Source organism: Diceros bicornis, chromosome 22, assembly GCF_020826845.1.
Source record: "Diceros bicornis minor isolate mBicDic1 chromosome 22, mDicBic1.mat.cur, whole genome shotgun sequence".
Taxonomy (NCBI): domain Eukaryota; kingdom Metazoa; phylum Chordata; class Mammalia; order Perissodactyla; family Rhinocerotidae; genus Diceros; species Diceros bicornis.
Genome location: NC_080761.1, coordinates 2,304,142 through 2,319,687, shown reverse-complemented (window position 1 = coordinate 2,319,687; position 15,546 = coordinate 2,304,142). Strand labels below are relative to the sequence as shown.

The 15,546-nt window shown below is 45.7% G+C and overlaps 1 long non-coding RNA gene across 1 annotated transcript in view; it reads left to right on the top strand.

The window, feature by feature from the left end:
• The first annotated feature begins 359 nt into the window (after positions 1 to 359).
• LOC131419892 (uncharacterized) overlaps positions 360 to 15,546 on the top strand; it is a 37,266-nt gene continuing 22,079 nt past the window's right edge. The window contains exon 1 of the long non-coding RNA XR_009223367.1: positions 360 to 445. This is a non-coding gene — a long non-coding RNA (uncharacterized LOC131419892). The remainder of the gene's footprint in view (positions 446 to 15,546) is intronic.

Sequence of the window (15,546 nt, the reverse complement as noted above, 5' to 3'; positions counted from 1 at the left end):
TTTTTTAAACAAATGTTAGATCATGTGACGAGCTTCTCAGGACAGGAGGAGCCGCCTCAAGGGAAGGCAGATCTTCTCTAGGAGCTGACGATCATCCAGGGAGAGCAGAGTCAAGGGCTGCAGAGCGCCAGCCTGATCCCGCTCTCCCTCTGAGGGACACTTCGATCCTCACCCCCCTCCCAGCGCCCCCCCAACAGTTCCCATTGTATCCTCCGAGGCCCGCGCATGCGCAGAACCAGCGCTCTGAGCGGCAGAGGGGCCGGTGAGCTGGAGAGTGCGGGGGCGCGTGCACTGGAAGTGGGGTCCCTGGTGTGGAAGTGGCTGCCTCAGACGTTTGTGTGGTGGGGGGATTGGAGGTTTCTGGATCCTTCCTCCAGGATTTTCAGCGCTGGGGAGCTCTCCTTTCTGCAGTGTGGAGGAGCGCTGGGCAGGAGGCGGCACCGAGGTAGGCGGTGGGCGGCGGACTCTGTGTGGAGATCTCCACCCCAGATGGCGGGAGCGCGGTGTCGGGGGCGGTGGATGGAGTCGGGGGCGGGGCTGCTGGCGGGCTGCCTGAGGCGGGCGAGCCCAACGTCTGTCCCTTGGAGGAGCAGAGGAGCGCTGCCTGGCCGGCTGGTCTCTCTGCCTTGGCGGGGCCCCACCCAGCGGAGGTGCAGGGGGCGGCAGGGAGTCGCCTGCCCTCTGTGCGCGCCCTTGAGTTCGTGCCCCCGGGGGCCCCGTCTAGGCCAGGTCTCGACATCCCCGGGTGAACACTTTCTTTCAGAAGACGCCCGTGGTCAGCGCTCCTCTGCCTGACTCCACTCAGGCTACTGAGCTCCTCATTGCGTTCTTTAAACAAATAAACATTCCTACTTCTTTGGGACCACCGTTATAGAAAAGACAATCCAATTAATGGTTTCTGATAATTGACTCTATATTTGCAAGGCAAATTTGATGGCTGTGAATGGTTGTAAACTGCATTTAATGAAAGGAGCTTTAAACAATCTTTGGTGAAAATTATGTAAGTCCCTAATAATAACTCACCTTCTGTTAACATAGACTAATGACTGATCAATTGATGATTGACATAATGTGTATGGAATTTTGGTTTCAGTGGAAAGGTTTTTCTTGGCAGTTGGTGCTAAAATTAAAATCAGATAAGGAGGAGGTTTTTAGAAGTAGTATGTAGTGTGTGTTTTGTCTCCATACTCATTTAGAATTGTAAGAATTTAGATTTGGAAAGCTCATAGAACAAGAATTTTCAAATTTTGATTTGACTGAGAGGGTGAAGGGTCAAAAGGCCAAATACGGTAGGATTTCATTTATATGATATTCTAGAAAAGATAAACCATAGGGAAAGACAACAAATCATTAGTTGCCATTAGTTTTAATATTTAGTTAATCATTTAGTTTAATAGTTTAATCATTAGTTTTAATATTTCTGATTTAAAAAAATACATTTTAATGATAGCATCCTAATTATGCTTTTGAATGATACCAGAATTTAACAACCTACGAAATTCTGCAGGAGGAACAAATGACATGTTGGTTATTGGTGTCTTTGAAGTGTAAGTATTGTTGGTAATGAATCTAAATAAGCTTTTTTGGATTGTGAACTACTGATTTTTTTACTAGATCCTGTTGGACATGGCATATTACAAGTTTCAAAAGGCTCTTTAAATTATTGTAGCAGGCTGAAGCTATTAAATTATAATGTAAGATCTTTATAGATGAAACAGGCAAAAATACAAAAAGCCATTCATCTTTTTATCTTTGTTAAAATATCAAGTAAATCTTACCATATACATGAATGACTTTTGGCTAGACAGACCTGAACTTCACAAGTTGGACTCATTAGTATGGTGAATTTGTTTTGGAATGTTAAAATGGGAGAGGACATATGTTTTTCCTGAGGGTGACTCAAATCAATATGGTGGGTTTCGCTGTTTATACGCTCTTTCTGAGTTACGATCTTGATTAAACAGCTCGTCATAGACGTACCAAGAAATTTGGGCCATTTTATGTACCAATATTTTAAGATGTCCAATTTCCCTGATAGTTTCTGATTTCAGGGTGTCTGGGAAAAACAGTTTCTCAACATAGGTACTTTGGAATACAATTTTTGATTGTTGACTTATTGAGTCATAGAATTGTGGAGTTGGAAATAATTTCAGTGGTTGTAGAGCCTAACCTCTTCATTTTCCAGGAAATGGAAAGTGCGATATCTCAAGTTGTCATCCATAGTCTGACTGCTACTTAGTGGCAGAGTTGGAACTAAATGCTCAGATGCTTGTCTCCAGATTCCTAGTACAGTGCTCTCTGTGCTAACTACTATTAAGTAGACAAACCAATGAGTTACCTTCCCAGATCATATACGTAGCCAGCAGGGTTGATTCTTTCCCATATGCATTTTTTCCTTTCTTTTTTAAATAACTACTAACCACAATTAATTCAGTCCCTTATCATGTTTAATGACTATCCTTGTGTGTGTCTCCTTGAGCACATGTGGACTCCCTAGAATGGACACCAGCTTGTGAGTGGATTACAGGAGCAGAGGCTGATGTGCATCTGCAACTTGACGAGCTGCAGCCAAATCATCCTCTGAAGTTTTAAGAATTTTCATTCCCGCCAACAGTGTCTAAGTCATCCTTGCCCTGGGAATTGTCAGATCGGCATTGTCAAATTTTTAAAGTTTTGCCAATCTGATGTGTGAGAAATGATGTATTTGTTTTGTCTTTGTACAACTGTTTTGACAAAGCACAGAGCTGTGCAACTACCAAAATCAAGATACAGAATAGTTCTACCACCCAGAACTCCCTTCAGCTGCTCTTTTGTAGTCAACTCCTCCCCCACCCTTAACCCCTGGTGGCTAATGATCTGTTGCCTTTCCCTGTGGTTTGTCTTTTCTAGAATATCGTATAAATGGAATCCCACAGTATTTGGCCTTTTGAGTCTGGTTTCTTTCATTTAGCAAAATACATTCATTTTAGTGTTCATCCATGTTGTTGCCTGTATCAGCAGTTCCTTCTGTTTTATTGCTGAATGCAGTATCTATTGTATGAATGTACTACAGTTGATCCATCCAGCAGTTGAAGGACATTTGAGTTATTTTCAGTTTTGTCTTTTTTGACTAGCAAAAATCTGATATAAATATTTGCAAACAAGTTTTTGTGTGAACATAAGTCTTCTTCTCTTGGGTAAGCACCTAGAAGTGGAATTGCTGGGTCACATGGTATGTGTATGTTTAACTTTATTTGAAAAACTGTTTGTGGTAGCAAAGTCATGGCCCACAAAGATGTCCTAAACCCTGGAACCTGGGAATATTTTAGTTTACTTGACAAAGGTGAATTAAATTTGCAGATGGAATTAAGGTTGCTAATCAACTGTTTTTAAAATAGGGAGATTATCCTGGATTATCCAGGTGGGCCCAGTGCATCACAAAGGCCCTTAAACGGGAAAGAGAAGCAGTTGAGTAGAAAAAAAGATACAACTAGAGAAGCAGGGCCAGAGAGTTGCAGAGTTCTTGGTCTTGAGGGTGGCAGAGGGGGGCCATAGGCTAAGAAATGTGGTGGTCTCTAGAAACTTGAAAAGGCTAGGAAATGGATTAACTTTTAGAGTCCCCCCAAAAAGAACCTAGCTCTGCCAACACCTTGATTTTAGCCCAAGGAGACCCGTGTCAGACTGCTAACCTACAGAACTGTAAAACAATAAACTGAGTTGTTTTAAGCCATGAAATTTATGGTAATTTGTTACAGCAGCATAACAAACTCCACTTTAAAACTGTTTTCCAGGGACCAGCCCCATGGCTTAGCGGTTAAGTGCTCGTGCTCCGCTACTAGCATCCGGGGTTCAGATCCCGGGCGTGACCGACACACCGCTTCTCTGGCCATGCTGAGGCCACGTCCCACATACAGCAACTAGAAGGATGTGCAACTATGACATACAACTATCTACTGGGGCTTTGGGGGAAAAAATAATTAATTAATAAAAAAAATTTTTATTATAAATAAAATTATAAAAAAAATTTATTGATAAATAAAGTTATTAAAAAAATTTATTTATTTTTTCCCCCAAAGCCCCAGTAGATAGTTGTATGTCGTAGCTGCACATCCTTCTAGTTGCTGTATGTGGGACGCGACCTCAGTGTGGCCGGACAAGCGGTGCATTGGTGCGCGCCCGGGATCCGAACCCGGGCCACCAGCAGCGAAGCGCCCGATCTTAACCGCTACGCCATGGGGCTGGCCCAGGAGTGCACTTCTAAAAGTCCTGACAGCCATTCCTTGAGATGAGGACAGGGTGTCTGTCTCCCAGACTCTGTGAGAGGAGAGAAGTGAAACTTTAATCATTTCCAACCAGCAGACACAACTGGCCAGATCACACTGCACTGACCAACACTCTGTAACTTTTCCCTCCCTGACGCTACTGAGCCCCTGCTCACCCCTCTGCCTGCTCCCTCATTCTCCCTTTCAAATGCCCAGTCACCTCTGTACAAATCAAATTGAGTTCAGTTCACCCTGTTCCCTCTTCCCTAGTGCAGTGGTATATTACTGATTATAATCTGTCCTGACCACTTTCACTAGAGCCTGGCTTTGTTTATACTCTAGGTTTAACACACATACAGATAATCTCATGCATATGCATAGATACGCATATACCAAGACAACCATGGGTCCTCCAGGACCAGTTCAAGTGACCTCATCTTATCAACAGAGTAGCTAAGAGTTTTCTTTCAGGAACTGAGACCCCTCATCCAGATCAGACCAGTTGGGACCACCAACTCATCAACTGGGAGTGCACAAATGCTTTATAAGTGACCTTTGGACATCAAGGAGCTAAAAACTCCATTCTCTGATCATGGTAACACTGCCAATTTGTGAACATACATCCAATGAAGAGCCACAAAGCTTGACTTTGCTTGTGCAGATCATCACTTACCTCACTTCTCCTTACTTCCAATCATGTACCTCAACACGTCAGACCACCCTGCCCTTCATCCCATAAATTGTGCCCCAAGACCTGGATCAGGGAGACAGATCAGAGACAGACACATGCCCCCTGTCTCCTTGCAGATCAATCTCACAAAATAAAGCTACACATCATTTCCCAAAAGCTGATGCCAGAATAATTGGATTTTTTAATGTGCATTGGGCAAGAGAAACCCAATATTGTGCAGTAACATCAATACATATATATGCACTTACTGATTGTTTTATCTTTTTTATTTTCTTTTCTGAGGAGGATTCACCCTGAGCTAACATCTGTTGCCAATCTTCTTCTTTTTGCTGAGGAATATTCACCCTGAGTTAACACCTGTGCCAATCTTCCTCTATTTTGTATGTGGGTGGCCACCACAGCCTGGCCACTGATGAGTGTTGTAGGTCCACGCCCAGGAACTGAGCCAGGACCACTGAAGTGGAGTTCTCTGAACTTAACTACTAGGCCATGGGACCGGCACATCTCTAAATGTTTTAAAGATGTTACTAGATATGCAAATGAAGTTTCACTATGATCTCTGGATTTCCTTTCTGCTCCTTTAGTCCCTCACTTCAGTGTATGTGTTTCTTGCTCCATCATTCATGTTAGAGGAATTCCTCAAATATCAAGTGGTCCTTGGCTACCTGTTCATATTTCTGTGATGGGAAGAAAACAGCTGAGTAGGATCTCTGTGGGCCTGATGGGGCCTGTGAATGTCTGGACTCAATGTTTCTTCAGGGGTGTTGAGTGTTGAACTGGTAACAGGCAAACAATGTTGGTGCCCACACTGATTAATAACATACTTATTCCACACATTCCCACAATGACAGACATCCTCTGAACACGTGGAAATGCTGACAACACACACCCACATACACACTATTTGCAAATGACCATCAGCAGTCAGACTGTAAACTACATCTGATAATGCACACTGATACTCAGAACATACACACAAACTCACACACACATACAGACCACTCACTGTCTCAGAGCCCACAGTGACTTGAACTCTCTAAACACACACACACGTCAACAAAACACACCTTCACATAATGACATAATAGCCATGCACCCTGTGACCATACAGAATTGCTGAACACACACACATCCACATAACAAGGAACGTGGTCGTGCACGAGTGGGCTTGATCAAGAGGTTTTTCACACCTCAGCATCAACATGTACACTCCAGGGCGAGAGGGAGAGGCAGAGGGCATAGGGAAAAAATGTGGGGAGCTGTCAGGAGGCACTTGCATAAAGCAAATATGATACCTGAAAAGCTGGTTGCTAAATGACATGTGACTCAAGGGTAGGAGGACCCAAGAGGATCTGAAATGGTACAAAGAAAGTGACTGATACAAACCCATCACAAGATATTTAAATGTAAGGAACAGTGATATTTTAAATGGCACTGAAGAGAGTGCATCAAAGCTTAGATATAATTCCAAACAATGAATGACATGGAATTCTGGCCAAAGAACAGCCATTATTGCTGTTAAAAGTCCTATTTAAATGTTTCGTATACAATTATAGAAATATTCCTTGAAAAATGACAAATATTCATTGGTTTAAAATATTTAAAACATTTCAGGATAAAATTACTGCAGCTTCCACTTTTATTGAGTAGCTTTTCTTGGGCAGCTATAAGAGCTTGACAAAGCACACAACAGCTGTTTGGAGGGTTGTAGAACATCCTGTGCAGACACGACTTGGGGCTCTACAAGCTCTGAGACAAGGGAAGCACAAGATTGTGAGCACCAGCTCCATGCGGCTTCTCTCCTAAGGCATTTGCTATTTCAATGGTGAGAAAAGAGAGTCTGAGCAGAAAGAGGAGGAAAAATGAACTGAAATTTGGTTCCAGACAAGTCCAGTAACTTCTGCTTCCAGTCAGATGTAAAGGCAGAGCAACAGTTAAACATTGATTTAATAAATACTGTATGTTTGAAAACACCAAAGGGATGTGGAAGCAAACAGGACTAGATGAAATAAAATTTCAAAAAGGAAGGAGCCTTTTTAGGTGAGATTGCCAGACATGCCCTCACCCGGGGGAATTTGCTGAATCTGGACTCTGATAATCAAACCTGTCTTTCCAGAAGACAATTGTAAGTACAGTCTGTCATAGTTGATTTATGTTAGCTTTTAAATAACACAAGTTTTCTTTGTTAATTTTTACTGCCTCCACTAGGAGACTCTATGAAGGGAAAGACATTGTATCATTTGCCACATGATCTCCAGAACATTCTTCAGTTGGGGCTGTATGACTTCTATAAATATTTATTAATTGTTGGTTTCATGAATGCTATGGACTGAATGTCTATGTAATCCAATTTCATAAGTTAAAATCCTAATCCCTGATGTGATGGTATTTGGAAGTGCGGCCTTTGGGAGTTAATTAGCTTAGATGAGGCCATGAGTGTGATGCCCCCATGATGGGATTAGTGCCCTTACAAGGAGATGGAGGGCCAGAGCTCTCTCTGCCAGATGAGGGTAGAGCAAGAAGCTGTCCTTCTGCAAAACAGGAAGAGAGCTCTCATCAAAAGCCACTCAGCTTGAACCTAGATCTTGAACATCCAGTCTTCAGAACTGTGAGGAATGCACTTCTCTTGTTAAGAGTGCCCAGTCTAGGGATGTCCCAATGGTGCAATGGCTAAGTGTGGGTGCTCTGCTTCGTGGCCCTAGGGTTCATAGGTTCAGATCCCAGGCATGCACCGATGCACTGCTTCTCAAACCATGATGTGGCAGTGTCCCATATAAAAAGTAGAGGAAGATGGGCAAATACGTTAGCCCAGGGCCAATCTTCCTCAGCAAAAAAGAGGAGGATTGGCATCAGATGTTAGGTCAGGGCTGATTTTCCTCACACACACACACACACACACACACACACACACAACCCAAAGATGCCCAGTCTAGGGGTCTGCCCCATGGCCTAGTGTTTAAGTTCAATGAGCTCCTCTTCGGTGGCCTGAGTTCAGTTGCTGGACACAGACCTATAACACTCATCAGCAGCCATGCTGTGGGCATGACCCATATACAAACTAGAGGAAGACTGGCACGGATGTTAGCTCATGGTGAATCTTCCTCAGAAAAATATAAATAAATAAAGTGCCCAGTCTATGACTAGGACAATGAGTGTGTGAATAAGTTCATTTAGATTGACGATCCTTCTTCTACATGACACGTTATTGTCAATGATTCCTAAATTGTTGTGAGTCAAATTTCCCTTAAGGATCATAAAGATGTTAAGGCCCTTCTCCCTAGTTATGCACATATTGATACACATGAAAACATGTTGCGTCAAGTGCTTTATTGACACCTTAGTCTCTCACTAGATCCTATTGGCCTTTAGTGAACCTCAGTGTTACAGTCAGTGTATTCCCCAAAGGGCAATAAAGGAAAGTCCCTGGACTGGAGAGGGGTCGGTATCCATCGTGCAGCTCCTGCCCTCTGCCCAGCCAGCTCCAGGGCAGGGTCAATTTACAAGATAGGCTTTTCTCCAGGCAGCTCTGTGTTTCTCCCAGCCTGTTCTCATTTAGGATGATCTCACCAGGAAGAATGAGTGGAAATTTGGAGGGAAGAGCTACAGAAGGCATCTCCCAGGGGAAATTCTTTGTGGTTACATGACCTAGAATGTGGACACCTGACTGCTCTAAGGTGTCCTGAAAATGGAACCCTTCTCGTGTCTGCAATATCCTTCCATGTCCTCTTTCCCCTCCATCTCTCTGTTCTTGGTGGAAAAATTCCCTTGGCAACGAGAATAAAAAAATGAAGGTAGGGAATGGCCCATTTCCAGTCTCAGATTTCTGTGAAATTTTACTGCCTATCTCCAGTCTCCCAGGACTGATACTCTTTTTATTCTTTTAAGATTAGATTACATTTTAATCTCCTTTAATCAGAGTTTTCTCTCATCCTTGTTATGTATATACATGTTCTAATACATAATATTGAAAACATTATTTTTGGCCCTACAATTTCCAGATTCACTCATAGTTGTTTTCTGATGGATGCATGCCTTTGTAATTATGTTTATAACTCCATTAACTATAGAAATTGACTAAATGATGAGTAGTAATGTACTAATACAGGAAAATGGCCCATTTTTATTCAACATAAAGTTTCATGTTTTCATCAAGACAAATACATGAATACTTAATTGTTCAGCAAAAACTCTTACTGTGTACAAGTGAGCAATTATAAATCCATTGGAGTTGGTTTACCTTGTCGATTATTCCTTGTTTCCGAATTGTGCATTCAGCATTTCCATGAACCCATTAGAATCCTGCATCTTTATCCTACCATTTTATTTTTTTTGTTATAATTTTTATTTATTTATTTTTTCCCCCAAAGCCCCAGTATATAGTTGTATGTCATAGCCGCACATCCTTCTAGTTGCTGTATGTGGGACTTGGCCTCAGCATGGCTGGAGAAGCGGTGTGTCGGTGTGCGCCTAGGATCCGAACCCGGGCTGCCAGCAGCGTAGCTCACACACTTAACCACTCAGCCACGGGGCCTGCCCTATCCTACCTTTTTAAATACTAGGTCATTGACAAAAGTCCACATGACTTGTTCAGTTGTGTGCTAATGAGTCCTCCGTAGGGTGTCTTCCCGGGTACGTTTTCCAGTGTGAACTCCAGCTGATGGCCTTGTGACACTGATATAAATACTGGTGTCTCCACAGATCATGGGGCCAATGATGTGTGGTCCTTTACATAGTCATATATAACCTAATACTTTTCATCCTATTAGTGTAAGGAATGCTATGGAAGGTAGATTGGTGACAATTAACAAAAGATGATTGATTATGAACATGCTGTTAGGGAGAAAAATTGGATCTCTGGGTATAAAGTTTTACTTTTTATGCAATTAATCAGCCACCCTAACAAACCCCGTTTATAGGCAGGTCTATATATATATATATATATATATATATATATATATATATTAGATTAAGATTATATCATCTATTAGTTTGAATGTGCCTTTGTAAAGTATGCCTTGTTTCTCTTGCCCTTTTGTACTGGGAGAAATATGGAATAGCTAGAAACTGACTGGATTACTCTGGTCTGAACTCAGATCACGTAGGGCTTGAATCGTTTAACAAATGAGCGATTAATGGCGGCTACACCACTGGGATCTCCTGATCAAACATCGCGGTCATACACCCTATTGTGGATATGGACTGTAGAATAGGACTGTGCTGTTTTCCCGAGGGTAACTTGTTCTGTTGATCAATATTTTGGATCAATAAGTGATAAAATATTTTGACTAGCTGGTCTATATTTTAATCACTCAGAGGTTATTTTATTCTCTGATGTCACCCCACCCAAAATTGCTAGTCCATTTAAGTTTTGTTATCCCTTGATTTGGCTTACCTTTGTTTTTTTTTAATTAACTGAAGCTCCATAGGGTCTTCTCGTCTTACTTTGTCATACCCGCCTCTTCAGGGAAAGGTCAATTTCACTGATTAAAAGTAAGAGAGAGTAAAACCCTCGAGTGGCCGTTCATACAATTCCGCATTTAGACAACAAATGATGATGCTGCCTTTGCAGGGTCCAGTCACTGTGGCCTTTACACCATGTCACTGGGCAAGCAGTGCCTGTAACACCAGAAATGCCAGAGGAGATGCTTTTGGTAAACAGGTGGGGGCTGTGTTTGCCGAGTTTCTTTTACTTTTTTGAATCTTTCCTTGAATGCCTACTTGTGTTGGGTTAACAGTTAATGTAATAAATAATTGTTGGGTTGAATTTATTTTATTGTTAACTTTCGGTGATGATCTGTTCTAAGATTATGCAAGGAGAAATAATTCTTGTTCCTCATAATAACTGTAGTACTTTTATGAATTAATAGATTAATGCAGTATTAGATTAGGAGTTAGTTTCTGTGATTGAAATTAAGATAAGTATATTGTTGAACCTGAAGGCTTTCTTAATTGGTGGCTGAATTTAGGCCAACTAGGGTATTGTTTGTACTCCCTCTCTAACGAAGGTTGTATCCTGTATCTAAAAGGCTGTACCTCTTTAGGGCTGGGTCTGGAGGAGGCAGGAGGCTGGACAAGTGTGGAGCTGGCTCTGGCCCAGAGGGATGAGCAAGAGACACCCGGCACCTGATGCCACACACAGCCGCAGCAGACATCACCAATCAGTCACGACATACTCGGCTGCAGAGCCCAGAGAGCCCCCCAGTCCTCAACAAGTTGCACATGGAAGCCACTCCCGGGCAGAGCAGGGGGCTGTGATGAACCCATTTGCCGCCCCCGCTCCCCTAAGACGTGCTCCAGGCCTCCTTTCCCCACTTACTCCTCCAGCTCCTCACTGTCCTCGGGACTCAGGCCTTCAAGGCCCGCCAGCAGGCTGGCTCCAGCACTTCTCCTTCCTTCCCATCGCCTCCCCTCTCTGCTCCCACTCTAGTTCCAGGGCAAGTTACCTGTGGCTCCTGAGTGCTGCTCCTTGGCCTGGAAGGGCCTTCCTTCACCCCATCCACCCTGTGCACTCCTACTTACCCTTCAAGACTCGACTCCAGTGATGCCTCCTCAGGAAGCCCTCCCTGATGCTCCATCTCCCCAGGCCTGCTCTGGGCCACCACTCTGCCTTCTGTCCACGTCCGTCACTGCCTGGAACCCTGCTGGGCCCCGTTCTGTGGTCTTCACGTGTACCCCAGCCCCTCAGGTGGGAAGGAAATTCTTAGGCTCAGGACAATGGAGCAGATTCCTGGACTGTGGTGACACTGCCCACCTCAGGAGAGGTCATTCTTTGGGCCTCTTCCAGCTGTGGCCCATTGCAGCTCAGCTGGAGCCAGGACACAGGGAGGCTGGCTCTGGGCTCAGTAGATCACAAGGTCGGCCTAGGGAAAAGGCACAGGGGGCCACACAGAGGGGCTCGGGACAAAACTCCAAGTCAACGATACCCTTGCTAAGGGCAGCAGGGGCCAAAGGCAGCTGCACAGGCCACAGGAAGTGCTGGCGAGTTTTTCGTCTGCTCAGAGAGTCCCAGGGCTGGATAGAAGGAACTCAGGAGGCCCATCTGAGGTGGAGGTCACCTCGGGGGCATGCAAGCAGAAGCTCAGGGTCCCATAGCAAGTGGAATCAGAAGAGGTGACCCTGAAACTCCTTGCGGCTCTAACATCTCCGAGTTGGAAGTCAGTCCTCTCTGTCACAACCTCTAGCTGCCCCCTCACAGGGCTGTGGCTCTCAAACACTGCTCCCAAGGCAAGTGGAGGCTGAGGGTGAAGGCAACCTCCTATCCGTGAGAACCGCTGTGGTCACGGCCTCCCACGAGGGGCTAAGGATGATGAGCAAGGGACAGAGGGACTGACCCACATGACTTCCCGTCAGATGCTGAACATGCTTGTGATTCACAGGGCCAATCAGTATCTGTCCTTCTCCTCCACTCCTCTCTCCCCAAAAGGACATGTCAGTGTTTACTATGACATCCACAGACACATCAAGGGCATCTGGGAAGAATCATGTGCACATCTGGAGAGTCAGGAAATGTGAAAACCAGTAATATCTGCATCCATGTGTGCAGATACCGACATCTATATACAGCTGTCACGTTCCTCCAGCAGCCCTGGAATACTCCACAATCATGCTGGCAGGTTTTGGCACATAGTAGCCAAATCAACTGGTGGTGTCCTCATGTGCCACCACTGCTGGGGTCTACCTTGAGATTGGGGGGAGGCAGGGTGCCATGCCCCATCTCACAAAAGTCTGGCTGGTGTCCAGGAGGGTCTCACAGCCTTCGACAATCATGCCCTCCATGGCTATGTTTTCCCGGATGCTCTCTGTCTCGTTTACTTCATTGTACGTTATTCTGCCGGGACAGAAAATGTCAGAGACAGGCTGCCCCCGTCTCTCAGGGAGAAGGGAATGCCGGGCCTCTGGCCAGACCTAGGAAGAAGGCTTGGCACCCAGGATTCTCAGGTGGAGCCTGTGGTCACAAAGGGGGAGAGAGCATGCATATTGAATGCCCGCTCTGCCAGGCACTCTATGGGCATGATCTCACATCATCCTTCTGATAGCCCAAGGAGACAGGTGTTGGAAATGGAAATGGGGATTAATAACTAGAAAGCAGGTCTGATTTAAAAGTTTGAACCACGTGGAACAGAGACGGCAAAACTGGGAGGACAGGAGTATAGGAAACAACCTTTCTTCATTACTCTGCCCCCCACACCACTACTGGCCTTATCTCCATCCATAGAACTCCACCTACCCATCCTTCCTCAGGGTCTTTGCACTTACTGTCTCCACCCGCCCCCCATTGCACGTTATATAGTTGCTTTCTTAATGTTTGGGTCCTGGAATGGCTTAGTTTTGGAGCACCTGGCAATCCAGCTGGCTCACGGAAAGTCTGACTCCAGTAGGCTCCAGCATGTCTGGGGGGAGCAAGACACACCTTGCCCCTTAATCTGAGAATAAGGACAACTCTCCTATTTGTCCTGTTATGACTGCCGCAACACCCCTCCTCCAGGAGGTGACGCCATTTAACTGCTTTTTAAAAATAGCATTGGTGGTGGGGCCGGCCCCGTGGCTTAGCGGTTAAGTGTGCACGCTCCGCTACTGGCTGCCCGGGTTCGGATCCCGGGCGCGCACCGACACGCCGCTTCTCTGGCCATGCTGAGGCCACGTCCCACATACAACAACTAGAAGGATGTGCAACTATGACATACAACTATCTACTGGGGCTTTGGGGGGAAAAAGGAGGAGGATTGGCAATAGATGTTAGCTCAGAGCCGGTCTTACTCAGCAAAAAAAAAAAAAAAGGATTAGCGTGGATGTTAGCTCAGGGCTGATCTTCCTCACAAAAAAAAAAATAGCATTGGTGGGAAAAGAGGCCTGTGAGTTGCAAACTTTGCTAAGAGCCTTGGTGGGTTTTCAGGAGTCTTAGGAAGATAGTAATTTTGTGGGGAGGAGCGTCTGGAGAAAGTACCCCACTTACTCCAAGAAAAGCACAAATGTCTTATTTGTCTGCTGATGCCTCAAATTCTACAACCACGACCAGATCACCAAGAGGGCTGTTTAATATGCATGGCTTCCAAAGTTCTCAAGTAGACACTGTCCAGTTTAACCCTCCCAGCAATGAGAGATGACACTGGTCGAGCTGGATCGGTGATTAACGACCTCAGCGTGATGAGCAAATTACTGGGCCTCTCTGACCCTCAGTTTGCTCGGTTGGAGTGAGGATGGAAGAGAAGGCATTTCACGTGCTGATCTCTGGCCCAACACACAGCAGGCGCTTGAGTAAAGGGCCGTGATCACTGTTGCTAGTATCACTGGTTGCAAAGGTGTTATTATTCAACTATTATTACCTGTTGTTTTCTGGTTATCAGACTGTGGCGTGGAAACGGGATCTCTTCCTTAGGAGCCTCATTCCCTCCCTCCCAGCAATGCTCTTCTCAGCAGCCGAGGCCCTAGCCGTCTTCTGGAAGGGACAGGGCACAGGGAGGCACCTTTCAAGGATATGCTAGTTCCCTGGATAGGGATTCATTTTTGGAGGTTAGCAAAGGTAAGCAGAACCATTTCTTTTGACGAGGGTGGGGATTTTGCTGAGGAGGGCTGTATTTGCTACAAACAAGGGGGCGATCCCACAGTAGCAACACTAGTTTCACCGTTAGACAAGTGCCAGCCCCGGCTGGGGTTTGTGCTGAGAGCCACACCGTCCACGCAGCTGGGGAGGAGTTCCCAGGGCCACGGTCTGCCGAGGGAGCTGGAATTGACGACCTGGGTTACAGTGAGCCCAAGAGATGAGGTTCAGGAGAAAAAGCGGAACAAAGGCCAGAGGTAGGAGAGAGTCAGCCCCAGGGGAGGAGTGTTTCTGAGCACAACCAGGGAGGGTTTGTTATCTGATGGCTTCCTGCTGGGCTGGGAGCTTTCCTCAGTCCCCCAAGGGAGGGAGAGAGGAGGATGAAAGGGCTGCTGTCAGGGCTATAGGAAAACCCTCTTCTGTGCCTCTAGGGTTGTGTTCAGGCCAGATGCAGGTGATCAGGTGATCAGATGAGTAGGCTTCGGGAAAGGGGATCAGGATCTTAGGATAAAGTCCTTGGCACCCATGTGCCTTCCTTGCTACGGCACGCACCGGGACAGGGCATCCCACAGGGATGAGGAGTCTCGTTGTAGTCCCAAGTCTTCTCCTTGGGGAAGTGTGCAGAATTTGGCTCCTTGGGGCACGAGAGGACTGGGGTCTCCACCTCACAATGGTTTTTGTTAGTCTGCAAACACACTCTGATTACATCTGCTCCCTGAATGAACCTCCACTCCATGGCCTGTGCCCTGCCCTAGTCCAGCCTGGTCCTCCCTCTGCCCAGCTGGGAGACGTGGCCCTACTGGCTGCCTTTTGCTGGACTCGGGAAGCCATTTAGGGCACTGAGTGGTTGGCAGGGCTGGGGACTGGACCCCACATGCTGCAGACCGACCCTCCTTTGCAGCTTCTGGCAGCCCATCATTGAGTATGAGGCTGCTCATCATCTCTTGGCCTCCATAAGGTGCAGACCCCAGGGCTTAGCTCTTGGTACGTACCTCGTTCCTGCCTAAACCTACTCCTTTGGTGATCTCATCAGTCTTGTGACTTTAAATACCATCTCTGAGCTGATGGCTCCTGAA